Raw genomic sequence first — 22,201 nt, 5'->3', positions numbered from 1 at the left:
ACGCGAATTCCGGATATAAAGACGCCGAACGAAAGAAAACACAGAAGGAAAAGAAAAACGATATGCACGAACTGCCCCGCCTGGAACACTACCGATAGTGACGTCTTAGGCCTCACGTGAGCAAGAATCGCGTTTATCTTGCCGTCGCTTTTCGATCGTCTGCTTTGATTTTTTCGCTTCGTCTGCTCCTTTTTTTTTTTTTCGATCGTCTGCTTTGTTTTGCATCTTCGCCTGTTGTTCTTTTCTCCTTCCCCCTTTGTTTCACATCGTCAGATGAAAACGTGCGAGAACGTGTCGTCACGCTGCACCAGCGCGCCTAGCGTGAACGTCCATTCGAAAAAAACCACGAAAGTGAAAACAGTAATCCACTAGGGGCGTGGTGCAGAAGGCGGGAACGGGATGCACCCAGGAGGAGTAGGTGGACGACGAACGATGCAACCTCTAGCGGCGGCGGTGTAACCGAACCACCTTGTCCGCGAAACCCTGGCGGCGGCGGGAGAGAAAATACCACCGCGTGCCGTGTCCGCGTGGATCTCTTCGCCACAGTTTTCCATCACCCCGCCGCAACAACCGCCGAGAGAAAAACATCCGTTCCCGCCGACTCAGCGACGTGCGCGCGCGAACCATACAAAAGTCATTACAAGCCCCTTGAACTCGCCGTAGGCGGGAGGCGAAGTCGAAGCAACGCGTCCCTTCCCTCGAGTCTTGCGTCTAGACCGCGGCCTTTCATTCCACCTTCTTTTATTGTTTCTTTTTTCGCACGGCGGACTGTTGCTTGACCTCTTTCTTGCCTCTCTTTTAACTTTTCTTCGCGCTCTTAGCCCCGGAAAGAAAACAGATTACGAAGGAGGAAAAGATAAAGAAAGACAGGAACAGCGCGAGATCACTACCGCGGCGAGGAATGAAGAAGCCCCGGAGAACGAGAAAGAGTGTGAGCAGGATTGCTCGAGCGGCTGCCCTTTAATACCATTAATGTACCTCCTGCCGCCGTTCCTCTTCCCCATCTCTCCCTTCCCCCTTTCCCTTCTTTTGCTGCTCAGCCATTTCGTTCGTGGCCACGAGCACCAGGGCAAGGGGCTCCGCATCGGCGGCAGCGTTACGGTATGGCACGAGGAAGCCCCCGGCAAGGCGAGGCTAATGCGGCACTCATCATCACGACTCGCGCCCTCCCTCCTCTTCGGCGAGAACTCGCGCTAGGTCTAAATTACGCGTCGGGAGCGAGAGATTGCACCGTGGCGGCGGTGAGCAGCACGCCAGGTCGGACCGGCCCGGCCCGGTTGGTCAAGCCCCGGGAATCTGGCTGGGACGCCGGCGAGCACGCTTGGCAGGCCGAGGAGGCGAGCCGCCACGGCCACGCCCACTCTTCGTCGCTTTCAGAAATCCGAAAGAGGAATATCACGCCTCCCACCTCAGATCCTTTCGCCTCCCCTCCTCGCCCACCCCCTTTTCCCGCCACCTCAACTCTTCTGCCCCCGACACCCCACCTATGAACTATGGCTGCTTCTTTCGCACGTGCACCGTGTAGGTGGCGCTGTTGTAGTCCGTATACGCCGACCTCGGCTACGCCATTCATTCAGGCAGCTGTCACAACGCGTGATCTACATGAAAGTGAACGCCTTACCGCACTCACGCGTCGTGCGTTCACAATGCCTTCGATCACATTGCTATTCAGGAACTCTTGTTGCCGGGTTGACCCGGTGGTCACTAGGGGGTTTTAGAAGCGGGCGACCCAAGAGGATTTGCTTGCATGGTCAGGAATCAGCGTCAGTCGCACGACGCGTGCGCAGAAACCAAAACTCTTCTCTAATACTCTGCCCGCGTTTATTTTTTTCAAAGCACGAAAGCACTCCCTAACGCTTGGGTAAAGGGAATTAAAAGCCGAAAGAAGTGAAGAAAAAAAAAGGGAGATATTCACACAATAACGCGATGCTACGCGCTACAACATTCAAAGGCGGTCGCACAATTCACAAGCCCTTAAAAACTTCAGCAAAGCTTTTAAGGCCTTGAGTGCCGAAACCCCTGCTGGACTAGTTTCCCGGAACTGTTTCTTCCGTGAAGGGAAGATTGTCCAGTTTTTCGATCGCGGTCACGAGTACTTTTCTTGACACATTGTAACGAGGACAGTCACAGAGCAGGTGCTCGATTGTCTCCTCGCAGCCGCTGGTGTCGCATGAACACTTCCATTGTACTCGAGCGAAAGGTTCCCCTGAGGAGGTAATGACGGCATAGTCGACCCAATATCATCGAGACCGAGTGATCAGTTACATGGATAGCACAGACATTGCCTGTACAGAAGTGAGCACTGGTCGCTGTGCGCAAAAAAAAAAAAAAAAACACGCAATATCTTACTGTAAAGGGTGAATTATTCTGGTTAAAACATTTTTGTATGTTTGTGAAAGATGATACTCACCTTGCTCAGAAATCAAACCTAAAATTTCATCACGACAATGCAGCTGTGGATGAGAAATTTACTGAAAGTGATGTAAGGATGGCGCTGCAGAATCTTAATGGTCGATCGGCATCAGGGCCGGATGGCATTACGAATAAAATGTTACTGAATTTAGATGACGGGTCAATTGAGTTTCTTGCGCGGCAGGTCAATTGCCGATGGAAGAAAGGCTCTTTCCCGGAAGAGTGGAAACTTGCAAGTACTGTTCTGATACCCAAACTGGGGAAGGCCATAGGGCTTGAAAATCTCAGACCCATTTCCCTGACATCGTAGTTGGGAAAAGTCGCTGTGCATGTCATTTTAAATAGGCTAACGCGTTAGGTTGAAGGCAATGGGCTCTTTCCGCACTCTATGATAGGATTTCGGCCCGGCCTCTCGACTCGGGATGCTATGATCAGGATTAAGCATCAGCTCCTTGACCGGCGGACAAGGGATACTAAGGCACTAATTGGACTTGATGTGGAAAAATCTTTCGATAAAATCCGACATTCTTTCATTCTAAGGGTGCTATCGGACTTGTTTATGGGGCAGCGGCTTTCCCATTTTGTCAAGGCTTTCCTTACGGATAGAAGGACATGTCTCAGGTTTGGGGAGATAAAGCCGGAAGTCTTTAAATTGGGTTGCTGTGGTACTCCGCAGGGATCCGTACTCTCGCCTGTGTTATTCAATCTGGCGATGTCGAAGTTGGCTCATACACTGGACACTGTCCAGGATATTGGCTATTCTATCTACGCCGATGACATTACTATATGGAGTGTCGGTGGTAGCGATGGAAAGCTTGAGGCTAGGCTGCAGACGGTGGTAACGCTTACGGAGGAGTATCTGTGTCTCATGGGGCTCAAGTGCTCCACTAAAAAGTCGAAGTTGTTGATCTTCAATCTAAGAAGCTAGGTCGTAGGCCGAAGGGTTGGGTACCGGAAGTTGAGCCTTGCATTAGAATTCATACTAGGGAAGGGTCGGTGATACCCAAAGTTGAAGCAATCAGGGTCCTGGGTTTTGTACTTGAAGCGAACGGATCGAACAGTAGGACCATTCAGCGTATTACCAAGAAGACGGAGAAGACCATAAAATTTATAAGAAGGATCTCTAATAGGCATAGGGGTTTAGGAGAAGAAGGTGCGATGAATTAGTTCACGCATTTATTACGTGTCATTTCTCGTATGTGGCAGCTATGCTAAATTGGAATAGGGGGGGGGGGGGAGAAAAATAAATTGGAAGCATTAATCAGAAAAGCCGTCAAGGCTGCGCTTGGTCTGCCTATGACTACGTCAAACGATATGTTGTTACGACTGGGTTTGCATAATACTTTAGATGAAATTGCCGAGGCTCAGCGTACTGCACAGAGGGAGCGGTTGCTGGGGGCACCAGCGGGTAGGTATATTTTAGAGCGAATTGAAGAATCAGTGGCTGTGTCGCACGATAGGGCGCCCCTACACGAGTTGAACGTGAACCTTAGGGCAAATATCATGGTTCGTCCGTTTCCGCGGAATGGGCACCCCGTGCACAATGTAGGGAGGCGGGTCGCGAGAGCTAGGGCGTTGTTGCGAGAGGCAAAGGATCAGAAGGAGGAGTCTGCGTTTGTTGACGCCGCATGGATTAATGGTAAAATGCTTATTCGGTGGTAGTGGAAGATGGCAAAGACTGCGTTAGAAATGCCGCTTCCATTTATACCAAAGATCCGGGAGTCGCCGAACAGATGGCTATTGCTCTAGCACTAATTGATTCAAGAAGAGTTTTGGTGTTTAGTGACTCGCGATCTGCGATTAAAGCCTTCTCGAGAAGACTTGTTGCGGAACCGGCTAACAGACTGCTGCAGGGTAGGGATATCACTTCGCATACAGTTACTTGGTTCCCGGTGCACATGGGGACAGTGGAGGGAGCCCCGCGTAACCTCAACGAGGTGGCTCACAGGGAAGTACGAGGATTAGTGTGCCGTGTACTCCCTGAAGGGGATGGATCTCCCGCTCCCGAGTACAGGGACCAATTGTTAACCTACAACGAAATCACCAAGCACTATTACTTAGGGCGCAGGGCATTCCCCCCTGCCACATTCTACATTAAATAGGCCACAGGCGGTTACATTAAGGTTCCTGCAGACACGAACGTACCCTAACCCGGTCATCATGAATAAAATTAATCCGGACTGCGGGGTTTCAGTCTATTGTAGTAAGTGTGGGGGTTTGCTCGATTTAGAACACATGCTTTGGCGCTGCTTGGCGTTGGCCGGTGATGGTTCTCGAGGTGAACAGTGGTGGCAGCGCATGCTGCACAGTGAAGTGCTGGCGGACCAACTCAGGGCTGTCCAGACGGCCCGTGTGACGGCAGAGGGGCTCGGCCTCTCTGTACCGACGTGGGAGCGGCCCGCATCGGTCCCAGACTGATCCCTCAGGACCTAAATAAAGTTCTTCATACCATACCATACCATGGCTCATCCTTCTTTTTTTTCTTTCGCTGAATTTTCAGTTTTGAAATACCTTTGGAGCAACATTACTTTCACTAATAGATTTAAGAAACGCGTAAAAAACCCTCTATGTTAGCAGATTAACCAGTTTATGGGATTACTCGTCCTCATTGTGGCATCGATTTATGTAACAGCATCGGGCCAATATATTGCCTGCTAAACTTGGCCCGTCAAGGAACGCTAGGCGTTGTTGTACAAGTGCCCCGAATAATATTTCTACAAGACAGAAAATGTTGCCACGTTTATTTACACTTTGGAGCCATAAACAATCGTGACACATGGGAGAGTTAAAACTACGATTACGTCCAAAATACCGTTGGATGTCGTCCCAAGGAGGCAAATTATTGATCTGAAATGCGGCAATGGCCATTCGGTTTGTCCTTGGGCGCCTTTAGTTCTGCATGTACAAAGCTTTTCGCGAATGAGGACTTAAAAGCATTAAAGGCCCCTCGCATAAAACTGCGGCTAAAGGAAGCTAAGGCTTATCTCGCCCATGATGCCGCTCACTTTTTTCAATCACCGTTTCAGCTGGACGTTAAGTAATCTGCCCTAGCAAAGCGCGGACACCACGCGCCTTGGTAACGCCTCTGTAGTTGCGGAATCCACGATTAAACGTGCTTCGCACGCTTTTCAAGTCTTGGAAAAAAACGTGCTTTCAATCGACAACGTATGACACCATGTGCGTCCTTGCATGCATTTAAAAGAAAATTCAAGCTGCTTTCAGCTGAACTTGCCAATCTTTATTCTTACATATTGTCTCGCTACTACCTGGAGTTGTTACATCCTGGCTAAAAATTTTTACTGGGTATGCCCACCAGAGACCTTAACTAGACAGTCCATGAAAATTACGAGGTGCTTGTCTGGGAAGTTTTCGATATCTTCAAGACAGTCTGCTGACTTATTGACTTATCTGTTTGTCTACTGACCTGAAGACAGCCAATTGAAAAGTCTGATGACAACAGATAAAGCGAAACAAACACTTGCTAATAGAGAGAATAAACTTTCATTCTGAGCAAGCGCAGATGACGTTTCCTTTCATATATATTATTCACACTCGTTTGATTAAAGGAACAAGCTTGAAAGAATGCGAAGCGGCAGCGTCTATGCAGAGCTCGTGCCGTTCTGGCTTCACCCTTCTTGTCTACTAATATAGTATGTTTGCTTTCACTAAGCATCCCATTCAAAACTCGTAGTCAACATAACGAACAAAGAAAACACGCTTGTTGACAACATTTCTCTTTAGAGCAAGTGACAGACCTCATCTGCCCAAAGGGGCGTGGGAGTACACCATGCCTACGGGGTAGAGAGAGAAAGAGAGAGAAATGATACGCGAAAAGCAGGCAGGTTAAACGGAGGTCAAACATTCGGTTGGCTACCCTGCACTACAAATGATGGTAAAGGGGAAAACAAAAAAAACGAACAGAAAAGCGGAAAAAGCGCTGTACGTGCACAAAGGGAAAGGGCTACAAACAAACGCACCCTCCGAGCCCGCAGTTGTGTTATAGGGTTGTTGAGCTGGACTACTTGAACGTCGAAATTCCCTAGAAAGCACATGTAAAGATGGTTAATAGACATTGCCTATCTAAGAAAAAAAAAAACGAATGAGTCTGCGGGACATCAATGCAGTCTACATGAAGTGTGCAAGGAACTCTGCATAAACTGGCAAAACTCGTTCCCTCGTGTAAGGGTGACCGCGCATTCTTCTCGCAATTCCTTAGGCGTATACGCTCGAGTCCGAGGCGCCGGCACTCGTAAATCCATCGCGAGCGCTTTGTCATTTGCGCCTTCCGCCGCCGCGGCAAAAAGCGAACAACCGCAGAAATACGAGGGGAGTGTCGTAATAGTCCCTGAACTATGCCGATGACGTTTCCCTCGTATTACGCCTCGAGAACTCAAGGAGCTCACTTTGAGAAAACCATATCGCACGAAGTCCGCAACGCATTACGCCGTCTAGACGCACTCGTTGTATTGTACTTTCTTTTTTTGCCTTGATTTGCGCGATGTCGTGCTGTGGGAACGCTGGCCTCTTTAAAAGAATGCCCCGGCGACATTGACCTTTCCTCGTCCCATCATCTTGCCACGCTTGAAGACGCGGGCGCGAGACGAACTTTTTTTTTCTCTTTTTTCTTTCTCGTCCGATTTTCGTTATTTTCTACTTTCATTTCTTTCATTCCCGTCTTTTTCACGATCGCTCGCGTTGTGTTGCATTCCTAATTTTTTTTTTCACTGTTCCACTGCAGCACGTGCGCGAGGAAACATCTTGCACTGATGTGGCCTCTGGGTCTGTTGTCCTTCGGGAATCGAGGATCTCGAACAAAAAAAAAAAAGAAAGAGTCAAGCACGAGGACAAGAAAACGAAAAGTATCGCGTCACACTGGAATTTTCGCCCCTGTATGAAAGATACAGGGGCGAAAATTCCAGTCTTTTCTCGTCGTGTATTTTTTTTGTCTGCGTCGTGCTTCCAAGGCGAAGGCGAACGTAAAGCACGCTAATGTAGATGAAAGAACGTGACCGCCAGATTTCCACATCGTGCAAATGACGGTGATAGTAGCGAAGTTCCGACGGCGACAGCGTCTGCGAGAGAGGGAGTGCGACAGACGAAAATAAAACAGGGAGAGTTGGGCGAATGCGTTTTAAGAAGGTTTTTCTTTTTTTTTTGCTTTTGGAGCCGTACGTTGACGCCGGTGTGCATTTTATATATGAATGGATCCTGAACATGCTCGGCAGTGGCACCGAAGGCTGAAAACAAACGTGGCACATAGCGTACATATATATACCTAATAATATACGGAACCTCACGGCGACGCCAACGCCGATGGCAAAAAACAAAAGAAAACGCTTGGACTGTGCATATAATTGCTATGGCAATAAAATGATAAGAAAGAAAGTTGGCACGAAGTCTCTGCAGAGGCGGGAAGCCGTCCATCGACGCACGTGACGCTTCAATGAGAACCGTTTGCTTGAAGCACCCAGTTCATAGCTGTCACGACTACGAAGTGGGGCAAGCGACGTTTACGCCACTTCGAAACACAAACAACAACAAACGCAAGCACAACAAACAGAGGCACGTAGTCGCCAACGGTGGTCTAACGAGGTATGTCGCTAGAGCCAACCACTGGCAGGTCCAGAAGGCCCCTTTCCCAAGGCGTCTTGTTCGCCCTGATAAAGACAACTCCCTATGTCAAAATGTTGGCTTGAGCAATACTGATTTTTCTAGCACTGCTAATCACTTCAAGCGGCCGCCTTCCTGTGAACCACTCTCTTATTTTTTATTGCTACGACTGAAAAAATTGCAAGGCTCTACTGGAATTTTTGTCAACCACGGGACTAGACTCGTGTCTGTAACGATGATACTCTGCGTATGACTGCGTGATGGGCTCTTTATCCCTCCCTCTCTCTTTTCTTCATATACCTTCTCTTTCTCACCTTCTTTTCTTTTCTCTCCTCTATAAGTGGGTGGGCGTGGTGTTCCTTTTAGCAGACGATCGCCAGCCCGCCTTCCCTTATCTTCGTGATGCTTGTATTATCTTCACATTAAAATAATAATAGTAATAATAATAAAGATCAATTTTCACTGATAAGTGTTGCTTTAGTTACTTAGTTCTCAAAGCTGCCACTAAAATGGAAGCTATCATTTCTCAATTACCGAAAAAAATGCGCTTATTAGATGCCGGAACTTGTTTATTCATAGCCGTTAGAATTATGACATGATTTTCAATTGGGAAAACTAGTTACAACCTCTGCTTGGGCTAGGTCGTTCATATCTGTCGCGATTATCATAGCAATATTCAACTGGGAAATCGTGCGCTTATTGGGAATTTCTGTTTGGACTAGTTGGTACATAAGTGCTACAATTAAGGAAATCCGTGTTTCTTTATAATTGCATATAGGGCTATATGGTTAAGAGCTATTAAAATTACGATGCAGCACAAACGGGACGAGATTAACATGAGAACATCAGACGGAATGTAGGGACGTGCGTTGTTCTCTTAAAATTCATTGAAAAGTGATTTCAGTCTTACCATTCTTCCGTTCTTGCTTCAATTCTGCAAAAAGGTTCGAATTTTATGGTTTGAATTCTTCACTGTAACACTTAACACTGATACTTACCTCATTTGTCAAGAAAACAGTGCAAATTTGCCGTCATCTAGGTCTCCAACATCGCATTATATACCCCAGCGAACCATAAAGGTCAATCTCGAAGGCCATGCTTTGCCGTATTGCGAACGGTGGAGGTGGCATAGCCGCCATGTCTTAAACATGTCAACGAAAAACAGTGTCAACGAAAAAATTGTGGAGCAACATAAGAAACTCCCGATGCAGCTTTCTGTCGCTCAGTACACGGTACATAAAAGTTTTTTTTTTTTCCGAGCGTGAGAGAAGCCCGCGAATAAAGCAAAGTGCCCCCAGCGAGCAGTCGCGCGGCAATTTTGACACAGTTGGCGCTTTTCATCTAATTACAATAATTGAGAAGTTGATTAATTAATTAAGACTAATGACCTTATTAGGCGGACTGCAAAAAGAAGATAATCTGAGTATCTCCAAGCGATGCCAAACGGCATTACCCTGGTTTGATCCACCTACGTGGTATTTGTATATTTTAAATATTTTAAGTTACTTGATGCCCGCTGTGTGTGCTCATTTAGTTCAAGAGGAAAAGCTCAGTCATAAGATGAAGTCACGCTATTGTCACGCTGACAGAGACGACAGCCGACGACGCGTCGGGCGGAACTGCACATCTCAGACACACGCTAACAATGGCTACTGACTTCAAGGTCGCAGGGACACCGACGGTGGGTGACTAATACTTAAAAAAAGGTATGCGCAGTATTTTTCCAAGTTCGGGCGTCGTTACAGCAACTGTACGAGACGGAAAAGTCAAACCATTAGGCTACGCGCGAAATTTCTATTTCTTAGCCAGTCTTTCTTAACTTACGCCTTGCTTGCTCTAGCCGATGCAACCGACTCCCCAGTTGCAGCGTTGTCAAAGCTGAGAGGCGGTTATCGAAGCTTTAATTGGACGGTGTAATAAGGGGGGCACAGGTTACGGAGCTTCCTACGAAAAATGACGAAGTAATTCCGGCACGCTGTGACCTTCCAGATATCATGAGAATAAATGGGTACTGCTTGGATTTGTCTAACGTTCCCGCTTACGACTACAGACGTTCTTGTGGCTTTACTGCCTTGCGCTTTATCTGCCTTTGTTGACCTATATTTTCAAGTCATGTTTTTCTTTCTTTTTTCTATGTATATGGAGGCAATGAAACTCTACGTACGTTCGTAATCATTCCGACTTATCGCATTTACAAGATACTTTGTTGAATATGGTCAATTCGCAAAAGCGCAACGTCGTTTCAAGCCCGAAGGACCCAATTTTTAGCGAATCCACGCGCTCCCCATCATTCCCGTGCTGGTTTAACGGCCGTGCTTGCTACTCCAGTGGACACTTGCGACAGGTCGCACCCTAGTGTTTTTTGTTGGGAACCACAGTGAGCGTCCTCGAAACTTGTTTCCGATTCCCGTCTTTTGCACGCCATATTGTTCTCGTGAAAAAATAAGGAAGAGGCCTGCGGAGAAGCGCGCTTTGGCGATATTTTGTGTCTCCTGCAGACGGCATCTTCAGCAAAGATGTCTTCATAATTGCGGCCCCGAGAACAGAAGTTCAACTAGAGAGAGAAAGCAAGGACAGGAAAGGCAGGGAGGCCAACGAGACGAGCACCAGATTTGCTACCCTACACACTGGGGGTGGGGGAAAGGGGAATAGAAAGAGGGAAAAAGGGAGAGAGTAAGCACTGAGTGCATGTGGGAGGGATACTACACACAGGGACACTATAAAGGGTTTCTTAAACCGGTGCGCTTCAAGTATTATACTAGTGCACGAATCCCTTTCCGTGAAATTACTACATAAGCTCACAGCTGTTCTGCAGATATCGTGCTGCAAGGAGTGCCTGCACAATGCGTGCCGGGACGGGCCGTCTTAAGGTCATGTTTTTTGGAGTACTGCGGTCCCTATCGCTTGCAAGGCTGAGAAGCATGACAACTCGTTCGCGAGCAACAATGCAACAATGCATCGCAACACAGCAGAGCTCGCGTTGATGCTTAAAATTTATGACATCAAATCCGTGGCTGCAGGACGGTGAACATCGAGACGTCACTGCTGGGTCCATAGGCAAGATTTGGGGGCCCACACCCCTCCCGTCTCGCCTCCGTGGCAAAAGATGTTGATGTTTTGACCTAGAGACATTTTCATGTTATACAGTCATCCACAGTGTCTGCGTCTCTTCGTTCCGGTTGCGATTTCGTGAACAAGTCATCCGGGCTCTGGAACTGTCCCTGCCAGACGTCCTAGGGAATTTGAACACCAAGGCAGCGATGTGCGCAACCGAGTGCCGGAAACCCAAGCGTATAGTCGCCAGTTAGTGACATTCGCTAATCTGGTGCTGCAGTTCACAGAAAAACGTAGCGGGAGCCAGAAGATGCGAGTGTCGACAGTTTCCCGTTATCTGAACATTCATTTTGATTTGTATTGTTCAATTTATGAAGGTGATGCCTCTCAGAGGCGCATGCAATTAATCTGCTCCGGCTTGCGATTACAAAGAGAAAGCGAAAAATAAAGCTAGATCGAGATACACAAATAACTTTAGAGAGAATTCTTGCAAATAATTCAAAGTTCTCTTTCGCTGAACGAGTCGTGACACAGCTGTCGCACAGCGCAAGTTCACTTCAACGACTGTAAAAAAATGTAGAAAAAAAAGCGTAGAAACAGCTTGATTCGACATTCGCGTATTCATTCATTTAGGAAATGTTTACCTACCATGCAACGCTAAAGTGTGGTGCTGATACCCAAGAATTTCGAATCGTTATATTAAAAGTAACCGTACGCTTGCCAACCAAATGCGGGAATATGAATACGTGACCACATTGTTTCGCTGAGCACGAAACGCACTTTACGTGATCCATAAAGATGCGTGTCATGGTTACTTTGTTGAAAACGCTGTCACGTTTGCCGTTTATACTTGTCCTCCCGGGTAAAACGTCAGTCTCTCCAGGAGCCGCTGGTTGCTATGCAAGAGCTTATTAAGCGCTGATATATGTGCATACTAGATGGACACTTCAGTGCAAATTCTATTTTGGCGTCGTCAGGAAGCACCTGCCATAAGCTTCTTATCGCACATTTGTCATGCGTACCGTTATTGTGCCGGCATGGACATCCGCTTCCTGTCTGGAGGCACACAAACTCTTGCAGATGGCTTTGCTTGTTCTGAACTGGCAAGCTTAGTAACTGGAATTTTTTTTTTTTTTACTTTTAATCCACAGTATTTCCATGTGTGTAGCATAGATACATCTCATGCTCATCCAGCCCTCCAAAACCACGATGCCACGCTTCCCAAGTGATAGGACGTTAGACCACCTATTATTTAACGATTTTATTTACGAATATTTCGCCTACTAACAATATACTGGCCAAACCAGCGCAATTACTTATGCCATCCGGTAACAATATCTGGTTTCTAGCGACTTTACTACGTCAGACATAATACAGTATTTTCGTATAGCTCTCATTTTCTTACAGCTATCGCTGTAACCCGAAAGTCCCAACGGCTATCTCTGTAGAGTGTGGCCAACTGCAAAGGCGAAGTTGGATCGCACGAACCCGTCACGCGTCTCCAACAGAGTGTTGCGTTTCCGTGTAGCCCTGATTCGAATGGTCCCGTTGAGCTTTTTCGCAAGTTACACGACGGGCTAGTTTTTCAGCCTTGAAATTGATGAGGCAGCGCACTTGAAGTAGGCACGTTCGCGCACACATGAAAAAGGCCATACACAGACGCTGAATTGCAGCTTTTTTTTTATTTGTCCATGAACGTCCAATTAGCTGGCACTGCCTCTCTATATGGACGAGCAAATGACGATAAACGCCTTTATACGCAAGTCACGTGACTGCAATTCTCAGAGTGCGGAAGAAACCTCACAACCCCTTCCTATTTCCATCTAGGAAGCACCCTGCATTCGAAGGTCCTCGAATGGCATAAAAACGAAACATTTAACAAAAACAATAGAGAGAGAGAGAAAAGCCCCGCGAGGACGGCAGAAAAGTTCTGTAAAGATGGAGATATATGCAAGAGAAAATTGCATCGCGCGTAAATGGTTATCGTATAAATCACGCACACGCCAGCGCTTAAAGAAAAAAAAAACATACTACATGTATGCAAAGAAAAGTATAGCGGTTGCTTTGGAGGGGGTTCTGGGGTAGGGGAGGGGAGTGAGGGTTCGAAACGGGAGTGCATCAGAAGTTTGCGCAGCCTTTCGGGACGCTTCACGGCGCATCAGGCCGAGTATAAAGGCCATGTCTGCCAGGGACTGCGAAGGGGTCGTCAGTCGGGCGGGGTCGCGACCCCGGGACCACCCCGGACGGCCAGTCGGGCGGGGGCGAAGGGGGCGGAGAAGAAGCCACAGCGCGTCGCGCGAGACGACGCAGTGCGTAGCATATTGCGGCACCACGCGTATACAGACCGGGCCTGCCGGTCGGCTGAAGGGCGATGGTCCGGTAATGACCGCGTGACTTACCTCCGCGGCGTCCTGCGCTAATTGAGTTTGATGTGCGCCCGCCCTGTGCTTCGTGGCTCTTTCTGGGCGCCGGGTATACCAAGGGGGGGCTAGGTGGCACTGGATTCGCGGAGGGCGAGGCAGAAGGGCGCCGGCACTGTGGGAAAAGAAAAGCGCGCCGTCGGGGTGAGAATTTGGAGGCCATAAAGTATGCCTCTTTAGCTATCGAAATCACGTCCGCGGTGCGTTTCTACATATTCGGGAGTTTCAGCAGCGCGTTCGAGACGCCGTTTGCGCTGCAAGCAGGCGCTTGCGGGAGATCCATGGAGTGATTTCGTGATCCGCCATTTAGTGCCACTTTTCGTAAGTTGGAGTGCGCGTGTAGTATACTGTACTATATAAAAGGAGATATTGTGTGTGTGTGGGAGAGAGAGAGAGAGAGAAAGGCAAAGGAAAGACAGAGAGGTTAACCAGAGATTATCTCCTGTTGGCTACCCTGTACTGGGGGAGCGGCAAGGGGATGCAATAGGTGAGAAAGAAAGAAGGATTTTAAAAAATAGGGGAAAAAAAAACCTAAGCACACACACGCACGTACACACGAACTATTTCTGTGGGCACTGTCTCGCAGCCTGCAAAGGCGTTTCTAGTCTTACGCAGTGTCACCGTACAGTCCTACGTCACACAGTGTACATAGGAGAGAGTGTACGTGTTATAGTGATCACGTTGTATTGCAGGACCAATTGTTCGACATTGACCAGTGGTTTCGAACTTGGGATATGGAAATTAATGTGCAACAAAAAGTCTTATTAACAGTTACACGTAAATTACAGCCTAGTTATTGTTCTTATAGTCTGTGTAGCCAAGAAGTAGCAAGGGTCACAAGCTATAAGTATTTAGGCGTTACACTTACGTCTAAGTTATCCTGGTCAGGTCACGTTTCAGATATATGTGCATCAGCATTTAAGAAGTTGTGTTTCCTAAGAAGGGAACTAAACAAAGCTCCAGCAAAGTTAAAGTTACTAGCGTACAATACTTACATAAGGTCGAAATTAGAATACGCTTGCGTAATTGGGGATCCCGAAACTAAGCAGGATATATATAAACTTGAGATGTTGCAAAGAAAAGCAATCAGATTCATTTTTGATAAATATGAGAGGTGTGACTCCCCTACTAAACTTATGCAAGAACACGGGATTGCAACATTACAAGTACACATATATGGGACGGGCTTTCCATATATCGGAAACGTCTTCGTTTTTTAAGAAGGTGCAGAAAACAAATGCGTGGGCCTTTGTTCCAGTGATGCAAGCTACTGTCATTCGTGAAATTGTTCCACGTTCCTGTACCCGCTGTCCAGAACATTTCCTAGCACACTCCCCTTCGAGCCGTGTTTAAGTGTACGCTATGCATCGTCCCACGTATTGTTGAAAGCTAAATATAACGAGTTTGGAAATACATGTGCCGGCTGCCAAGAAGCCGGCGCCTGCCCTGCCGCCTCAGCAACTACGCAAATAAACTCTATCAGGACTTCTTACTTATTTTAAAACGGGTTTTGAAGAACAGCGAATGCAACAACAAAAAAAAAAGAACGATCGGATATAAAGAAAACGTGAAAAACTGGAGAAGCTCTCTGATTCTCAAAAAAAAAAAAAAAAGACAAAGGATATGTGCTATAGCACGGCGCCGGAAACAAAAGAAACACGGCTATTCAAGATTGCTTCAAAACAATATTCCGTGTCTGTGCGCATGAGTCACCTACAGCACCTGTCTCGGCGCACTTGTTCGCAGTCGCGTCGGATTTAGCAAGGTAAGGTCAAATGACCTCCCACGAAAACGTCTCCCGCGAACGACGCAGATTTCCGCGGTGACTCCCTCGTTTCCTCGCGCCTCGCATACCGCGAAGCACTTGCGCAGTAACGCGGGCTAAATTTATTCACGCGGGACAACACTGCTGACACGCATTTGCATGTACCTCTATGTATATATACATACAATATAACCGCCGTTATTGTCTGATGCATTGAGCCGTCAGCGTGCGTTGCATCGGTGCAAACAGATGCTCCCGGCCGCCGTCTCGTCCCCAGTTGCGTGCAATACAGAAAAAAAAAAACTGGTGCAACGAATGTTCCTATAATTTGGTAGACAATTATTTCGCGTGCCTGTGCAGTCAGTACGGGATGTCCGTACAATCTCTTGCGCGCTCTATATATAAAAGTAAAGATGAACAATAGCTGTAATTGTTTCGATAGATTGTCTACCTTCAAGAAAATTTCATTGCCTTTCTATATATACTGTAATACGCATAATATACGGTCAACAGACTGCGTACGAAAAAAAATTCATTAGTCCCTTTTTCACAGGAATTGGTAAATTGGTCAAAACACGAATGTGAGAACGTATTCCAAGAGGCAGGGGCAGCTTCGTTACCCATTCACACATACAAGTCTATAGATGTCCGCAGTTTATTATAAATTACAGTTTGGCTCGAAGGGCGACGCAGCGACAACGAGCACTCCAGGCCTGTGACACTGTGCAGCGTAAGCAGCACTCCGGAGGCTGTCGGAGTGCCATAACTACATCCGACGCGACGCCTAGTGCGTATGTGGCGAAACTGCGTCGTTCTAGCCCACGTCGCGTTTTTCGCGAGAGAAAACGAGACCCGCAATAACCTCCCACGCCGCCACTGACGCGAGAGCAAGCGCACGAAGGAACGCAAACGCGTCGTGGACATGGCGTTGTTCGAGCTCAGTCATGAGGCCCTCGTTAACGGTGACTATTCGTGACGCATGTTCTTTGTTTGTTTGTTTGTTTGTTTGTTTGTTTGTTTGTTTGTTTGTTGATACCGTAAACCCCCTAATGGTCTTTACAGGAATGGAGATACAGTCAATATTTAAAATACAATGAAGAATCACACGCGCAACAATGAAGATAATGATAATAATATTAATGAAGGCACTGCTTTTTTCACATATATTCACAGAAGTAATAATCCGAACACAATTGCACTCGCCGCAACCACAGCACGGTGTTACTGATCTAGCGGATCAGAACACTCAGAAAGGATTGCGGTAGTGGAAAGCGAAAAGTTTTCGCGATGGGTATAAGGATGGGTATAAGGTAACTCTAGTAACGGGCGGATGACACCACCATCAAATGGTGGTGTCATCCGCCCGTTACAAAAGCGGACCGCCAGATTCTGGCGGTCCGCTTTTGAGCACCCACCGCTTCGCAACGCTACAGTTACTGTACATGGTTCCATTTAGAAGCCAGCATATCGCCAAGGTCCGGCACCTTGGGCGCCACAGTTATGCGGGAAAGCCACTCCCCGTACGACGTAGGAGCCGCGCTCGCGTGGCACTGCCTTTCTTTTTTCGCGTTAGCTTCGTTCAATTTGCGCAAATTTACGAACTTGGATTTTACGCTTACGCGCCTGAGTAACTAATGCTTACTGAAATCGCCAGCGCGCGACGAACCCGCACACCAGCTCATGGTGGCAATGTCTGTGAGTCTTTCCAATTTTAAAAGTGTGAGCATTCCTATGCGTACCCAACGAGGAAAGCCATTCGTTCGTCCGTCCGCCCATCCATCAAGTAAGACGATCGCTTTCAAGATAGGGCCCGCGGCAGCGAGCGAATTGACCTTCGTGCTGCCTCTCGCTTCAACGCTAACTGAGCGGCTAGAACACAGCGCACACGAAGCTATCAGTACTCGGCGCACTCTGATCCCATCGCAGATCGCTTTTATGTTAACGCCCGCAGGAAGCGCGCCATACGCAGCCACCGCCAGAGTACGGCCAATTTTCCGCATCCAGAGGAGGCAGACGTGCGAGCTCTACCATACGCGACACTGTTCAAGTACGTCACGTATTTGCTTCATTTACAAAGTCTCCCGTACTTTTATCAGAGGTCCACATCCTGTGGGAGTTTTGTATAATATGAGTGAGCATTGCTACTAATCTACTTTTTGTCGCCTCGTGCTGGTCTCACTTAACATTTTGGTGTCGCAACCGGGCTTCTACGTTTCACGATCCTTTCGTGGTGTTTCTCGCAATTATACAAAATGGAACAGCACACGACCGCGAAACAGTGGGTGATTACTAGAAAATGCTTACGCATCATCTAGATAACTCTCAGAGAAGATTCTGCGTGAATATTTTTGCATGTTTCTCTACAATTTTCTTACTGAAACTTTCCATTTTGTTATAATATTTGAGAACTTGATTAATTAAGTAAAACTAATTATGCAATTAGGCGGAAAGCGAAAAATAATCTGAGTATCTCCAAGCGACGGCAAATAACATTACCTTGGTACTGTCCAGCCACGCGGCATTTGCATAGCCTTAACGTTTGGCTCAAGTTACGAAGGAGACCCTATATAGGTGTGTCCACAAAGATATCCGGCAATCAAACGACTAACGCCACGCCTCAGGGAAGAGGCAACGATAAATTCGCTTTAAAATTCCTTACAAGTTCTTTGTCCTGACGTGCATTTCTGGTCTGTAAATTTCAAAGCGCAGCTCGTACAAGGACAAGCCAAGGGGTAGTAGGTTCATGAGTAAGTAAGCGGTCTACATAGAGTGTGCAAATGAATTTTAGTAAGGGTACTTCACTGCAAGCATTTTCAAACCTACACTGCAGTCTCCTCTGACAGTTCGGCACCCTATATTTCTACAGAACATAGGACATCAACGGAACATATTTGACTTTCTGTTGGCTTAGCTTTTAATAGGTGATCAACGCTGAACCTCCGCGTGCCAACAGCAGTCATAACACAGAATCTAGTGATCGGAGGAAATAGTTTTCAGTAGCACACGCTGTGATTGCCCGTCAAGCCAGCGTAACAAACGTCGAGCCAGTGTAACAAACGTCGAGCCAGTGTAACAAACGTCGAGCCAGTGTAACAAACGTCGAGCCAGTGTAACAAACGTCGAGCCAGTGTAACAAACGTCGAGCCAGTGTAACAAACGTCGAGCCAGCTTAACAACCATCGAGCCAGCTTGGGAAGAATTGGGGATAAGAGTAAATGGAGAATACCTTAGTAACTTGCGCTTCGCTGACGATATTGCCTTGCTTAGTAACTCAGGGGACCAACTGCAATGCATGCTCACTGATCTGGAGAGGCAGAGCAGAAGGGTGGGACTAAAAATGAATCTGCAGAAAACTAAAGTAATGTTTAACAGTCTCGGAAGGGAACAGCAGTTTACGATAGGTAGCGAGGCACTGGAAGTGGTAAGAGAATACATCTACTTAGGACAGGTAGTGACTGCTGATCCAGATCATGAGAGTGAAATAATCAGAAGAATAAGAATGGGCTGGGGTGCGTTTGGCAGGCATTCGCAGATCATGAACAGCAGGTTGCCATTATCCCTCAAGAGAAAAGTGTATAACAGCTGTGTCTTACCAGTACTCACGTACGGGGCAGAAACCTGGAGGCTTACGAAAAGGGTTCTACTTAAATTGAGGACGACGCAACGAGCTCTGGAAAGAAAAATGATAGGTGTAACGTTAAGGGATAAGAAAAGAGCAGATTGGGTGAGGGAACAAACGCGCGTTAATGACATCTTAGTTGAAATCAAGAAAAAGAAATGGGCATGGGCAGGACATGTAATGAGGAGGGAAGATAACCGATGGTCATTAAGGGTTACGGACTGGATTCCGAGGGAAGGGAAGCGTAGCAGGGGGCGACAGAAAGTTAGGTGGGCAGATGAGATTAGGAAGTTTGGAGGGTCAACATGGCCACAATTAGTACATGACCGGGGTAGTTGGAGAAGTATGGGAGAGGCCTTTGCCCTGCAGTGGGCGTAATCAGGCTGATGATGATGATGATGATGAGCCAGCTTAACAACCGTCGAGCCAGTGTAACAAACGTCGAGCCAGCGTAACAAACGTGGAGCCAGTGTAACAAACGTGGAGCCAGTGTAACAAACGTCGAGCCAGTGTAACAAACGTCGACCCAGTATAAGAAACGTCGAGCCAGTGTAACATACACTGGTGCAACCGCTACGTGGGAACGTGTCATGTAACTGCTGCGCAAACACGCGCCACTTCTCTCGTTTATGGGTAAATAGGTTAGAACCCGCTACAAATTCTATTCATTAAACTCGTCATATTTCACAACATGAAAGTATGACACTAATGTTACGCTGATTTTCATGACGCATACCTACATATTTATTTCATATGCAACGCATATTTTTCGTCGCGAATACGAGCACAGCGAGAAGTGTGTCTCTAGCCTCGGTAGCCGATAGATGCCTGTAATGAATGAAACAAGCTGCAGTGCCTAAGAAGGAACAGACTCCATCGCTTCCGTATAGGGCAGCGTCGTTCACCGGGTATACCAGTCTATGCAAAATGGACTGCACCGAACTAATCGAGCTTCACAACACAGATGCGTCAGAGCGGATGAGGGGGTTACCAAGACTACAATAGCGGCTGGAGTCTAGAAAGCGCATAACGACAGGGCACGGATACTGAGAGAAAGCCAATGTATCACGAGGGGGAGGGGGGGGGGGTACGAACCTCCGCGGCTACGACAACGGCTCTCAAAACGCTGTTATACAATGCCCCAATCTCCATCCTTCTGTCCAACTGGCGCACATGGTTAACCTCCCTACATTTCTCTCTTCGTTTCTCTCTCTCTCTTTCTCTCTCTCTCTCTATTTTGGTCTCTCTCGCTTCTTTCAGCCTGGAGCACAACAAAGACATCTGTGTTTTCTTTCGTATCCTTACAGTGAGTGCTTCTGCTGCTCCTGACGTTCCAGCTGTAGTGTTTAGGGCAGCTTATAATCTCCCAAAGCTGCGCACATTGCACCGCATAGCAGCAGCAGCAAGCAACACGTGACTCGGGGCTCCAAGGCGACGGGCTGCGCACACAGTTTCGTGCCAGATTTCACGAGCCAGCAGACGTCAAAGCCACAGTCCGCGCAGCTGCCGCAGCGTCCTTGTTTTATTCATAGTTTCTTTTCTTTCCCCCATTTCTCTGAGTCAGCACTATAAGCGAATAAATCCTTTTTTTTTTCTTCTTGCTATCTTCTTACTTCACCTTTTGTTATCGAACGTCCTTCAGCTCAGTGAGTCATATTTAAGGACGCCCAGAAACAACAAAGTACGAAGAAGGCCAGCCCGGAAACGAGGTGCCGGTATAAACGGCTCCCGTGACACCCAATAACCAGGAACGCGTCCGGAATAGGTCATATACCGCGAACGCTTCTTTCAGGATATGTGGCCTCTTCGCTAACCAAACATCCCATATGTGGCACTCAATAAACAAAAGCTACGACAACAACCGAACAATATGAGGCTTAAATCGCGCGAAACGTATCTGTGTCGTTTCATTGTTTTCTCGTGTTTATGGTTGGTTACGGCTTTGTTTTTGACGAATCACTGCCCGCAACTGGCGGATAATGATCAGAGAGAGACACTTCCATTTTTCAGACCACAACTTTGTATTAATGCTCTGTTAATAAGGTGGAAATCTGTACTCTTCGAGGCCACGAAGCGACATTTCTGAAACATTTTGGTGCGAGCTTATAATCACTACAAATTTGTGGTTACTGCGCTCAATCGCTACTGATGCCAGAAATTCAGCCAAGTGCTTTGGAAGCCTAAACTTCGCTCAATCGTTCTTGATACGTAAACGTCACTAGCTAGCTTATCCTGATACCTTAACTTGAGTCGATTGCTCGGGATACCTAAACTTCACTCAAAGCTTCCTGACACCTAAACTCCAACCAATTGTCCCTGATACCTAATCGCTCGCGATACTTGAACGTCACACCGATTTGTTCCTGATACCTAAAAACATCGAATTGCTTATATTGCCTAAACTATAGCAGACTGCCGCTGCGTAAACTTCAGACAACTACTCCTTAATCTAAAAGATTCCCACGAGAAGCTGTGGTCAGCTTTAACTTTTTGCTCGCTGGTATGCACATTGGTATGCTTTGTACACAAACTGGCTTCGGTTCTCAGGCTGCGGCATGCGCCTTGCATTATAGGTGCTGACGTAGTGCAAGAACTTCAACAAATTTGTTGCTAGCAAGCACGAACCCTAAGATTTCAGATGTACCCTGCCCCCCCCCCTCCTCCCCCCCCCCCCCCCAGCACTCGCACAAAATAGAATTCGTCACCGCGAAATAAACCATCCTGATTTTATTTATTATTTATTTATTTATTTACAAAATACTGCAGACCGGATCGGTCCTTCTCTCTAGACCAATGCGGTCCGAAAAATTCTATCATCACACATACTATCGAACGGATATATCTTCCGAAGATACCTCATCAGTGATAGCCTGTTTACACCGTCGTTCCCCTAAGCTGTGTAGTTCGACGTTAATTTTCTTGCTGCGAATGTGTCGCTTGTCGACGTCGTCCTGTTGTTGTTGCTGTCGGCGTATTCAATATTGTTGAAGAAACCACCACCACACTAACCACAGAAAATAATTAACGCATTATATATATTATCTGGTGCCTGTGCGAAGACTAAGTAATCATAAAGGCTCGTGGCAGATCGCACGATTCTAGCCCCTGAGCTGGTATACTCGAAGAGAAGGACGTAACTTGCATGTAAAATAGAAATGCATTATCGACTAATTAACAAAAACTTACTAATGAAGTTTTTCAGCTAGTTATGTTGTGGCAAATATTGAAACTCACAAATTGTAGCCGGCGCGCCTACAAGGAATATCCACTTGAATATAATTACGTGGATGAGATCGTTTTCGGGATATGCGCGATCAAACT

The 22,201-nt window shown here is 47.1% G+C and overlaps 2 long non-coding RNA genes across 8 annotated transcripts in view; one reads left to right on the top strand and one right to left on the bottom strand.

The window, feature by feature from the left end:
* LOC129383818 (uncharacterized) overlaps positions 1 to 22,201 on the bottom strand; it is a 514,476-nt gene that overhangs the window by 350,066 nt on the left and 142,209 nt on the right. For all 7 annotated transcript variants that reach the window (XR_011890290.1, XR_011890289.1, XR_011890292.1 and 4 more), the window contains exon 3: positions 13,476 to 13,611. This is a non-coding gene — a long non-coding RNA (uncharacterized lncRNA). The remainder of the gene's footprint in view (positions 1 to 13,475; positions 13,612 to 22,201) is intronic.
* Positions 14,026 to 20,477, top strand: LOC129383819 (uncharacterized). The gene is made up of 2 exons (XR_008611700.2): positions 14,026 to 16,223; positions 20,188 to 20,477. It is a non-coding gene; the product is annotated as an uncharacterized lncRNA (long non-coding RNA).

Source organism: Dermacentor andersoni, chromosome 9 (genome assembly GCF_023375885.2).
Source record: "Dermacentor andersoni chromosome 9, qqDerAnde1_hic_scaffold, whole genome shotgun sequence".
NCBI classification, from domain to species: Eukaryota; Metazoa; Arthropoda; class Arachnida; order Ixodida; family Ixodidae; genus Dermacentor; species Dermacentor andersoni.
Note: the sequence above shows the minus strand (reverse complement) of the source record. Positions and strands in the feature narration are given on the sequence as shown.